Here is an 11,684-nt window from a genome sequence, read left to right as displayed (position 1 = left end):
AGGGGGGTTCAGTTAATGATGGGCGAGCACCTATTGTCATGTTCTCACTCTTGGAAGACTGGGGAGCTTGAATTTCACGAACTCTCGCACTAATGACGAGGTAGGTTGATTATTTGGATCGTTCCATCTGTTTTTGGGGTGATGTATGCACCCTCTATAATTTGCGGGATGAGGACCGCCACAATTAGCACACTTACCTGGGGTGGATTTTGGCTTGATGCAGGTGTTTGTGGGGTGATTCTCTCTACATTTTAAGCATCTGTACTGGGCTTTTCATAGCTTCTTGGCATGGGCAAATTTCTGGCATCTGTGACACTGCCCAGAAGATGCTCTCTTCCTCAATGGTTCCAGGATGATTTTAAGTCCACAGATTGATTTTAGATTGTACATGTCTATGTAAATATTATGAATCTCTACTAAAACTAGAGGCATAGGTGTCTTATTTGATCTGAACATTCTACTCACCTTTATGGGAGGTATATCCTGTAAGTTGAGAACTATTTCATCCGTGTCAATATCCTCTGAGACTCCTCGTAGGACCACTTTCAGATTTTTTTCGGAGGCAAGTGAAAATGTGTGATATTGTATTCCTCTTGCGTCCAGCTCCTTTGTAAGATTTCTATAATCGGCCACCATGTCGAGCTGGATTTTTATGCCCTCATCTATATTTTTAGCCAATCTGTAACTTATTTGTAAGTTAGCCATGGTGGTTCTTAGTATTGTCCATCTCTGCTTTTCTCTTAGGATAATCGGTGGCACCTTTTCATTGGGAGAGGCAGAGGGGTCTGAAATGGGAGCGTCTTCGTCCATACCAACATCATTTGTTGGCTCATTAGCGAGCGTTTTTTGCTTCTTACGAACATGGATCTCTTCTTGATCAGAAGGATTAGAGGTAGAAACAACTAGATTGAGTTTTTCCTCCATTTGAGGAGAGTCTTCATCTTCCTCATCATCAACCTCGATGAAGAATATAAGTTTAAGCAGCCGGGCCATTCTCGTTCAAATTTTTTGAGAAGCTTTTTAACAAAAGTGAGTGCTAGCCCTTTGTCGAATGACTCGATAATGATGTCGGGGTCGATCATGCTAGTAGGCCATTTCAGCTTGAACTTCTTTTCAAGTTTCTTAATGAGTATAACAGCCGGCTCTTCACTGAGAAAATCAGTGACGGCGTCTAGGTCAGGCACGCTCATATCGATTTAATTGCGTGTGAGCGCAAGAAGAAATCCCACAGGTCAAGAGACCTGCCAGCAGAAATTCTGTAGAAAATCCCGCGGCCACGGAGGACTGCAGCAATATCAAGCGTTGGCTAAATACGCAAAGCAATAGCAATTAAATTGCATCAAAAGTCAAAGTCCTACCTTGTGCTCCACTATCAGTGATCAGATGAGTCTTTTCATCTTCAATCAATCACTAATTTACAACACCAATCACTCTGATAATCCTGAAGAAAATATCGTAAACAAAAATATAAACGTAAACACTGAATTCGGTCATTCTGTGACTCACTGATTCTCTCGGCGCGGATCGGCGTAGTTATAGCGGGTGATGACGTCAATATGCGTTCGTTCGAGGTTGTTGCAGGTGGCTGCGCGAGCTAGTAATTGCATTCACAGTAATGTTCCCTGCCAGAACGCTTCGTTCTTGTTAGTATTTTGATAGACGAAGGTTTTTTATTGTAAAGATTTGTGATTGTGCTTCCGTAGCACAATTGGAAGAACGACGGTATATTGAATAGGCCTAATTTCGATTCTCGTCGCTACGGGAGGAATCTTTATCTGGACGATTTCAATCGAAGGTGAGTTAGCCGATCTCATACGGAGGTAGCAGGGTTTTTTCTCCCGGAAACTCGGGTTTTTCATCCCGCATACAGACAAATCGCCCTCCAGAACACACGCAATTTACAGACAAAAAATACTAGTTGTTGTGGTGGTGGAGGGGGGCGGTAGATGGCGTTGATGGAGATGATTCGTAGTAGAGGTTCGGTGTAGTGGTTTAGACAGTTGTAGGTGTCCTCCCGCGATGAGTCTTAGGACTCCTTGGAGGTATCAGGAATAATAATGAATAATAATAATAAGGTGTGCAACTGTATAGTGAAGGCTGTGCGTTAAAAAATAAAAGTAAGTATTCTTATTAATTTGATTATTTAATTATTAAAGTTATATTTTTAATAATAAAAATTTGACCAACAGAAATATATCATCATAAATCTGGAAATCAAAAACGAAAGGAGCCCGGACCACAGACCTGTCACGGGCCCGAAAATTTCTCTCTGCGACCCTGGTCACTACACTCCCTCTTTGAGTATTTTTCACATACTATAACAATAATCCCCTTGGTCCAATCATCAGGCATCACCTGCTTTCTCCAGATCAGTCTAAAGATGACAGTAACTCTTTCGACCGTGTACTACCAGAAGCTCTAATCATTTCAACAGGCAAACTATATATCCCTGAAGATTTCCCACTCTTCATCTTCCTAAATGATACTTCAAGTTTGCCAGACTTATTTTTTAATTATCTCTATCTCATCACTGTATTCATTTCGGTTTATTTCATTGTGGCTTTCATCTTTATTTAAGAGATCTTTAAATTAACGTGCCACATCATCCTAATATTTTTTCCAGCAATCACACGATTTCCATCCCTATTTATCAAAAAAATTAAAAAATTTTTTTTTTAATAAATTAAAAAAAAAACTGTAGTGAATTCTAATCTAAGACTCAAATCTTGTTTTACTTCAGGCTCTTTCGACATTCATAGCTTCAGCTTTCCATCGCATTTTTTTAAAATCTTCCACATATATCTTAAAAGTTGCGATAAGATGGCTATGATCTCTATCTAAAGCAAATGAAGACAAAACTTTGATATCCATTAATATCTTGCTCCACTCTTTATCAAGGATGAACTAATCTATTTCTGATTTTTGCTCACTATACTAGCTACATATTGCGATTCTGTGGGTTTGTTTTTTTTCTGAAACCAGCTGTTTCCAATTCTCTAATAATCTTTGTCCTGCCTTATTTCTTTGACCAAAATATGCTTTCTAGTTGCATTTTTTAAAGTAATTGTGCATATTAGATAAAAGTATAACCGAACTCTCCTACCACAGTATGAGATCGGCTAACTCACCTTTACTCGAGAAAGGCTGTGTAAAAATTCGTACGTTGTGGCAAGAATCGATGGGCGCATATTCCATCGTTCTTCACTACGCTATGGGGATGATTAATATTTATTTAAGAAAAGAAACTGATACTGAATGTATTTCAGTTTGTCAAAATGTAGTTTATTGTATTGAATATGCTGAAAATTATCGGCTGAAAGTTCTTAAAAAATATGCTCAAAAATCTCTACAGAAGAAAATAAAGATCTACACAAGAAAACAAAGAAAAAATAAGGTTAAGGTTCTTATTCCAGCAGGTTCCTTATGGATATATCGTTTATTAGATACACGTATTCACAAGAATATAATAATTTTATTATTTTCCAACCAAGTGCCCTTAAAAATTCGTTCATAGATATATTGTTCTTCAATTTTTTTTTCGTAAACCGTGATCTTAGTAGATGGCTATTTTATAGGACTTGTTACATGGGAAAAGGTTGCATGAGTTCTAATTTTGCTTTGGGTTTTCACGTTGTATACGAAACTAGAAGTAACAAACATTGTGAAATGTAAATCATTCTCGTACTTATTTTGTTTTAAGCGTCACCCTTAAATAAGCTTGACCTGTTCAGGAAGTTAAACTTTAGTAATATAAGTTGTGAAATTTAGCTCCGATGTAGTGAGGGGTTAATGGAATATCATGATCATTTACCTGATAAATGATATAAATCACATTTGGATGTTGCACAACTCATGGATATTAATTTTAACTTTAATTACTATTTACAGGTAACCGAAACAATTGGTCATCATATTGCTTTTGGTAAGGCTGCAAAGCAAAGCTAGATTAATTTTGTAGTAAGTTATGTTGATTTTTAAAATGTATTTGCGAGAGAAAACAGTTTGATTATTTATAACAAATGCAAAGTCAAATAATAAAGTGAAAATGAATTTTATATTACGAAATCGCAAAATCACGTGTTTCAAATAGCCGTAAGAATTTTCCACGGTATCTTAACCATCTGTTAGCTTACGTAATTTGGATGCAGATAGCTTTAAGTGGATTGAACGCTGCAGATATATACGGATGATTATTAAAAGTGTAACAGGTCATTCCATAAGAACATTTCACGTAAGAGGTTATATGATTTGGTTAATAATGATAACGTACATATTTTATGCATATATTGAACTCCATTTTAATTTTCTTTGGAAAAAAATATTTTAAATCTACATTATATATCTATCTTAGTTAACTACGATTAAGTGTTTTCTTTTCATAAATAAAGGTTGAGGAGGGGATAGTCCATCAGACCTCCCATTTCTGTTTGTGCATGCGTACGTATGTTTTTTTTTTTTTTTTTTTTTTTTTTTTTTTTTTTTTTTTTTTTTTTTTTTTAAATCAGCGCGTTTGCTGACTAATCAGTTGAACACTTCAGTGCTAGAGTAAAATTAGAAATTTCCTAGCCCTGAGAATATAATAACAGCAATGATCCCTTGATCTCCACTGAGGTGTAATATAATAAGACATTACGGAATTGACTTAAATGAACTTAACTTCTCTGGATTTCATTATTAGATGATGAATTTCATTGTTGCATATATATACACTAATTTCCCAGTTGGCCGGAAATGATGAAATTTTCCAACACATTTGTAAAGCGTTATTTATTTGAAAATTAAAATATAACTTTACATTAGGCTGGTTTTCTGGTCTGTAGGGCTTAGAGAGTTAGGATATATAGAAAGAGAGGGTTTATGAAAAAAGATATGAGATGAAGTTAGTGGGAAAAAAGAATTATTTAAATGCAGACCATCTTTCGAATACATGTATAGGAAGGAGTAAGCATTACGCAGATTGTTTTATGGAAATTTGCAGGTATCAGATCAGGGAAATGGGGATGGGTGTTGACAATAATGTCCACAGGGATGAAGGAAGATTAATGGGAAAGAATGAAAGCGCTGAGACAATCTAAAATCACTCCTCTGTTTATACACCAATGCAAGAAGTATAAGGAATAAGAGAGTTTAGTTTTGGTTCTTCCAATCTAACCTCAAATAATTGGATTAACAGAAACATGCTATAAATAGTTTTTTCACTTGGTTATAAATTAAAAATGCCAAAAAATTATATTCTTGTTTAATCCTTTATTCAAGTATAAGCAAACATAGTTTGGCAAGAAGTTTTTCACAGCTAGACTGTATATAGAGGTGAATGACTTCACATTAATTGCCTTAGTATCCCATATTGCAAAGTACACATCCTTTCAGTTGTGTATGATGCTATGCATTATGGGAAGGGCCACTACTCAAACTGGTTTCAATCTTTATTGAGGTTTCATCTGTGGGAGCCAGACCCAGAAGAGATACCAAAGTTGTCGTAATTTGGAAGTCGTTTGTATATCCCATTATTGAGATCTCATCAATAAAAGTCAAAATTGGTTTGGGTAGTGACTCTTTCCATAATGCATTATATAGTGACCCTTCCCATAATGCATATAGCATTATACACACCAAAAGGATGTGTGCTTTGCATTATGGGAATTCGTGCTTTTATTCTTTTCTTAGTTGTGAAGAAACTTCACTTGCTTTGTTTGCTTACACTTGGATAAAGGATTAAACAAAAATATAATTTTTGGCATTCTTAATTGAATGAAAACATTATTATTACGACACCTCCAAGGAGTCTGAAGACTCATCGAACAAGGGCAACTACTTTCTACAACTCTCCGTCTCCATGACTTATTCCACCAAATACAGGGAACTGCAACTATCATCATTATCTGCACCAATGCCATCTACTGCCAACCATCACCACTAGTATTTTTTATTTTTTTGTCTGTAAATTGCATGTTTTTTCTCAAGGCTGGTTTTCTCAAATCAGCCTTGAGAAAACCAGAGTTTCCAGGAGAAAAAAAAAAAACTTGCTACCTCTGTATGAGATTGTCTAAGTCATCTTCAATTGAAAAAAACCCATATAAAGATTCCTCTTGTCATAACGAGAATCAAACTTAAGCTTTTTCCAATCAAAGGGTGCAATGCACCATCGTTCTTCTGCACTACAGAGGTGCTTTGTATTTTTTTTAGAGAAGACAGAAATGATGAAGGGTAGTATCTTACTGATGACAGATGAGTTGTGTTCATTTATTATTATTATTATTTTGTGACACCTCTAAGGAGTTTAAAGACTCATCAAGGGAGGGCACCTACTCTACAACTCACTTAAGTTTGACTTGCCTTAACATAACTCATTTAATTTTGAGAAATTGGGGGGTGGTAGTAGTAGTTAGGGGGGTACTGAAAGTGATTTTGGTTGTGAAATAGACATTACTGGGAAGAGATGCAGTTACAGTTTTTGATGCTGACCTGGGTAATAAGAAAGAAATGTGCAGGTAAATTTAGTTTAATGATGCAAAAAAAAAGGGGGGGGTTATAATAAAGAATTTTAACTATCAAAGTGTATAGTAATGTTGGATGATATGATTGCAGGCAATGTATAAACTTCCAGTTGGTGACAGTGGTCACTTAATCCTGAGCTGGGAGGTGTGAAGGCATGCAGATATATGTGGAATAAGAGGGTATATGTGTAACTTTAGGACAGGAGATTATTTTCTAGAAAAAGTTGTTCTGTGGGAAAAGGAACTTGAAAGAAAAGAGATTAAAGAAAAACAAAAAGATTTTATCTAAATCCAAAAGGGTAACTTATGGAAAAAAAAGAGAAAATTGTGGACAAATTATTAACTTAGAAGAAGTGAACAATTACATCAAGCCTATAAAGTGCAGGCTAGAAGAATGACAAGCATAATAAGAAAGGGGAAGTTAGACTATGAGAGGAGAATGGCAAAATAGAAAAATCTGACGGAGTATTTTCTGTTAAGTGACTAGCAAGAAAAAGAATGAACGACTGGAGGATCACCCTTTCAGATTGTGTTGGTATAAGAGTTATAATGGAACTGTTTGACAATTTTGTTAAGGTTTTTCATACTGATGAAAAAGATTGTTCTAAGGAGCAGAAACTTAAGGGATCCATCCTTCAACTCACTCCCTTGAAGGTGAGTGAAGTGGAAGTCTTTAATCTTGATATAAATAAAGCAGTTTGACTGGATGGGATTTTGCCATGTGCTCTGAATTAATTATTATTATTATTGTATGGGCACTTCCATGGAGTCTGAAGACTCATTGTGGGAGACCCAAACTATCCACATAATCTATCGTACCTTTCCTTGAACCCATTAACAGAAAAAGCACTCACAACTGACTGACTGGCAACCCATTTCACTCATTCACAACTCTCCAAGCAAAAAATCTAGTCCTCACACCCCTACTACTAACCACACCTTTATTCAACTTTCAGGGATAACCCCCCCCCCCTCCTTTCTTCTGACTCCACCAGCCAGGTGCTGAAACATTTTCCCTGCATCAATCCTATAAAACCTTTTAAGCAACTTAAATGCTGTTATCATATCTCCTCGTTTTTCTCCTATCAACCAACTTCTGCAATCCCCACACCCTCAATCTATCTTCATGGGGAACATTCCACAGGCCACTCACCATTTTGGTCACTCGCCTCTGAATCTCCTTGATCACTTCCTCATCCCTAAGAAACCCAGAAGACTAGACTTGAGCACAGTAATCTAGATGTGGATGTATAAGGCCTTATAAAGAGGAATAACAATATGTGCTAAGAAAATTACGTTACCATGATTTCTTGTTTAACCAAATTATTTTAACATCATGATTGTTCATATCTTGCAATGAAACAATCCCCAGTCAGTGGAAAGAGAACTAGATTGTGTCATAAGTGAGGAAGCAAAACAGATGTATTAAATTACAGCAAGGCTGTTTGCATTTCTGGTGTAGCTGTTAGTTTGGTGAGATTGGATAGGAATAGGATATAGGACTGTGTGGTTAAAAAGTTTCTGTACAGTGCTGGTTTCTTAAAGGGAAGGTTTCATAAAGATAAAGAGGTAGTCATTTCATATAAGGCTTTGTTTACACATCTGGACTACTACATACAGATTTGGTTGCCTGGATTTCTAGCAGAGGAGCAAGCCTTGGTAAAAGAGGTGAATAACAATAGCAGCATCAGGTTTGTGAAATATTGTCTATGATGACAGTTTGAGAGAATGTGAATTTCCATGCTTGGTAAATAGGCAAAGGAGAGGTGATACAATTGGAATATAAATTAACAGGAACTTACTAGATATGCAAGATATTTTTCAATGCGTTGAGGGAGAGAAAGGAGTAGGGGACAAGAGATCATTCTCAGAAATTGTATAAAGGTGTGGTATGTGAGGGAGAGAGAGGCATGACTTTTGCATGGAGAGGAGTTATGAATGGAATGCTTGGCTAGATGAAGTAGTATGTGCATGGACACCGAATCAACTTATGGTGAGGTATGACAGATGTTATCCCTGTTAGACTGCTTCTTGCTGTTATCTCTCTCTTGATGAGTCTTGACCCCATGGAGGTGTTAGCAAATAATGACTTCATGGATTATATTGGATTCATACTGGTTTTCATTGTTACATACTTGCTGTAAGAACATGTAGGATTTTATTTGGTTATTATTGACAGTGTGGTGGAGAATATTTTATTATTATTATCAGGCCTAAAGACTCATTGCAGGAGGTCCCACTCTTACACACAGTTCATTATACTGTGACATAAATGCATTCATTATATCAGCATTCGCCATATCCATCAATCTCTACTTAAAAAAACCTACTGTCACTCCCTTGCTCACACATTCCTTATACAGCTTCTCTGGATGGCTTCTTGTTTCTCCCCCATCCTCTCCATCAATGAAAAATTAATCTTTCACATTAATCTGGTAATAACCCTTTACCAACTTGTTTGTCTCAATCATGTCCTCTCTCCTCCTTCCATCCGAAGATTTTGCAATTTGTACTTCCTTAATGTCTTTGTGCTTAATATTCCAGAAACCACAAATCACTTTAGTCAATCATCTCTGAACGTTTTCCATTATCTCTTCATTTTGAAAACCAGGTGGCCAGATCTGTGTATAGTAATCCATGCATGGTCTCCTTATAGAAATAAGGACATTAAGATTATATTGTATGTTAACCCCAACTCAACATCAACAGAGTTAAAGATTGGTACTATCAACGTAAGAAGCCTGAATGGCAAAGAAATGGAGCTAGCTGAGGAATTAGATAAGTACCAGATCGACATAATAGGGGTGACTGAAACAAAAAAGACCAAAACTGGTGAGATCTTTCTGAGCAATAAATACAAAATGTTATATTCAGGCAATGACAATCAAGGAAAAGAAGGAGTAGCCATAGTATTCAACACAAAATACGAGGCTAATCTTCTTGAATGGCAGTCAGTCTCAAGTAGAGTAATGTGGGCAAATATGAGAATGGGGAACTGGACAATGAGACTTATTTGTGCCTATGGTACCACAGAAGGTTCTACTAAGGCAGAAGTGGAGGAATTTTTTCAGGCTTTAGAAAAAGCAACTGACACAATGAAAAAGGAAAAGTTGGTCCTTGTTGGGGATCTAAATAGCAGAGTAGGAAATGATTGAGAGACATATAAAAACATTTTGGGAAAATTTGGAGAAAAGAGCAAAGCTAATAATAATGGCAAATATCTGTTGGATTTCTACTCAGGACATGGACTGGTTATTACTAACCCCATGTTCCAACATAAAAATGTGCACAAATTCACATGGAGAGAAGAGGCTAGGAATAAGAAAAGTCTCATTGACTATGTTATTGTTGATAGTGATGTTTTCTCCCTGGTGCAGGACACCAGAGTGTACAGAAGATTTGAAATTGGAAGTGATCACTATTTAGTCTTGAGCAGGATAAAATTGAATTTCATATTGAAAAGAATAACATGTAAGAAAGTTTTAAAGCGAATAAAAGTTGAGCAGCTCTCAGATGTGAACTGCAGACTAAAATACAGAAATATTATTGAAAAGAAAATGAAAGAGTTTGAGAACAGGAATCAAACCTTGGAGATTCAGTGGCAAACTCTGAAGAAAACATTGATTGATTCTGCCAGAGAGGCATGTGGTGAGGTTGTCTGTAAGGATAAAAATATCAGAACTCCCTGGTGGACACAGGAAGTTAAAGAGGCAGTGAAGGAAAAGAAGAAAGCATATCAAAAGTTCCTGGCAAATAAGTCAGCTTTTACTCTTACAGAATACAGAGACAAATGTAAGAAAGCTAAACAGTGTGTAAAACTAGCTAAACAAAAGTCATGGGAGGACTTTGGCAAGAATATAGAAAATAAATATCAAGAAGGTGGCAAAATATTCTGGAGGTTGTTGAAGAAGCTTAGGAATGGAGGAAAGAGTGCTGTAAAAGGAGTTAGAGATGATAAAGGTGACATGAAAACAGGAGAAAAAGATATCCTTGAAGTATGGAGTAATTACTTTGAAAAACTGCTAAATGAAACAAGCAGTGATGACAGCACAGTGATAAAAAACACTGACCAGGCATGCAGTCAGGAATACATATCCATACTTGAAGTAGAAAAAGCCATCAAAGGCTTGAAATGTGGAAAAGCAGCAGGAGTAGATGATATTCGACCAGAAATGCTGAAGTATGGTGGTATAAAAGTCTTACAGTGGCTGCACTGCATAGTTCGGAAAGCCTGGACTGAGGGACAAATTCCCGATGATTGGAGTAGAGCTCTCATGGTACCCATATATAAAAAGGGAAATAAAACTGAATGTGAGAATTACAGAGGTATTTCCCTACTGAGTGTTCCTGGCAAGATCTATGCAAGTATAGTTGAGAAACGGTTGAGAAGAATTGTGGAAGAAAAGCTTGTTGAAGAACAAGCTGGATTCAGGCCAAATAGAGGCTGTCAGGATCAGATCTTCACTTTACGACAAATAGTCGAGAAAGCATGGGAATATAACAAAGATCTGTATTTAAGTTTTGTCGATTTGGAAAAGGCATATGACAAGGTGCCAAGAGAGAAGCTATTCAATACGCTGCAGTTATATGGTGTCGATGGGGCATTATATCAAGCAATACTTAGTCTTTATTTGAGTTGTAAGTCAGCAGTTAGAATTGAAGGAAGTACAGGAAGATGGTTTAATATTAAATCTGGTGTGAGACAAGGATGTACATTATCCCCTCTGTTATTCATTATCTATATGGTTCACATTATGAAGGAAAGTGGTATTAAACCTGATATCAAAATTGGAGATGTTAATGTCAGCTCTTTGCTTTATGCGGATGATGTTATACTTCTAAATAAATCCGCTAAAAGTCTGCAAGATTCTCTGACTAAATTGAATAGCTGTTGTAATAGATATGGTATGAAGGTCAGCAATAAAAAGACAAAGACAATGAAAATAGGCAGAATCATTGAAAATGTCAACTGTGTTGTGAATGGAGAACCTGTGGAACAAGTAAAACATTTCAGTTACTTAGGCATGATTTTTACTGAAGATGGTAAATTAAATATAGAAATAGACAACAGAATCAGCAAAGCTGGTATGGTGGGAAGTCAATTGAATAAATTCATATGGAATAAGAGAGAAATTAGTCGGAACACTAAATTAGCTGTATACAAGACGGTGTTCAAACCAGTTTTAA

At 36.3% G+C, this 11,684-nt stretch overlaps 1 protein-coding gene across 3 annotated transcripts in view; it reads left to right on the top strand.

Moving 5' to 3' along the window:
- Window positions 1-3,679: 3,679 nt before the first annotated feature.
- LOC150100074 (transcriptional repressor NF-X1-like) overlaps window positions 3,680-11,684 on the top strand; it is a 222,136-nt gene continuing 214,131 nt past the window's right edge. Inside the window, exon 1 of one of the 3 annotated variants that reach the window (XM_090403287.1) lies at window positions 3,680-3,888. The gene's annotated coding sequence lies outside the window, so the exon portion shown is untranslated. Of the gene's footprint in view, window positions 3,923-4,137; window positions 4,232-11,684 lie in introns of those variants that run through there. The other 2 variants (XM_090403285.1, XM_090403286.1) reach the window with 2 other exon arrangements.

The sequence above is a fragment of the Typopeltis vanoorti genome, chromosome 13 (assembly GCF_054136105.1).
Source record: "Typopeltis vanoorti isolate ZY-2024b chromosome 13, IOZ_Tvanoo_1.0, whole genome shotgun sequence".
Lineage (NCBI taxonomy): Eukaryota > Metazoa > Arthropoda > Arachnida > Uropygi > Thelyphonidae > Typopeltis > Typopeltis vanoorti.
The sequence above is the reverse complement of the archived record's forward strand: the minus strand, read 5'-3'. Positions and strand labels throughout refer to the sequence as shown.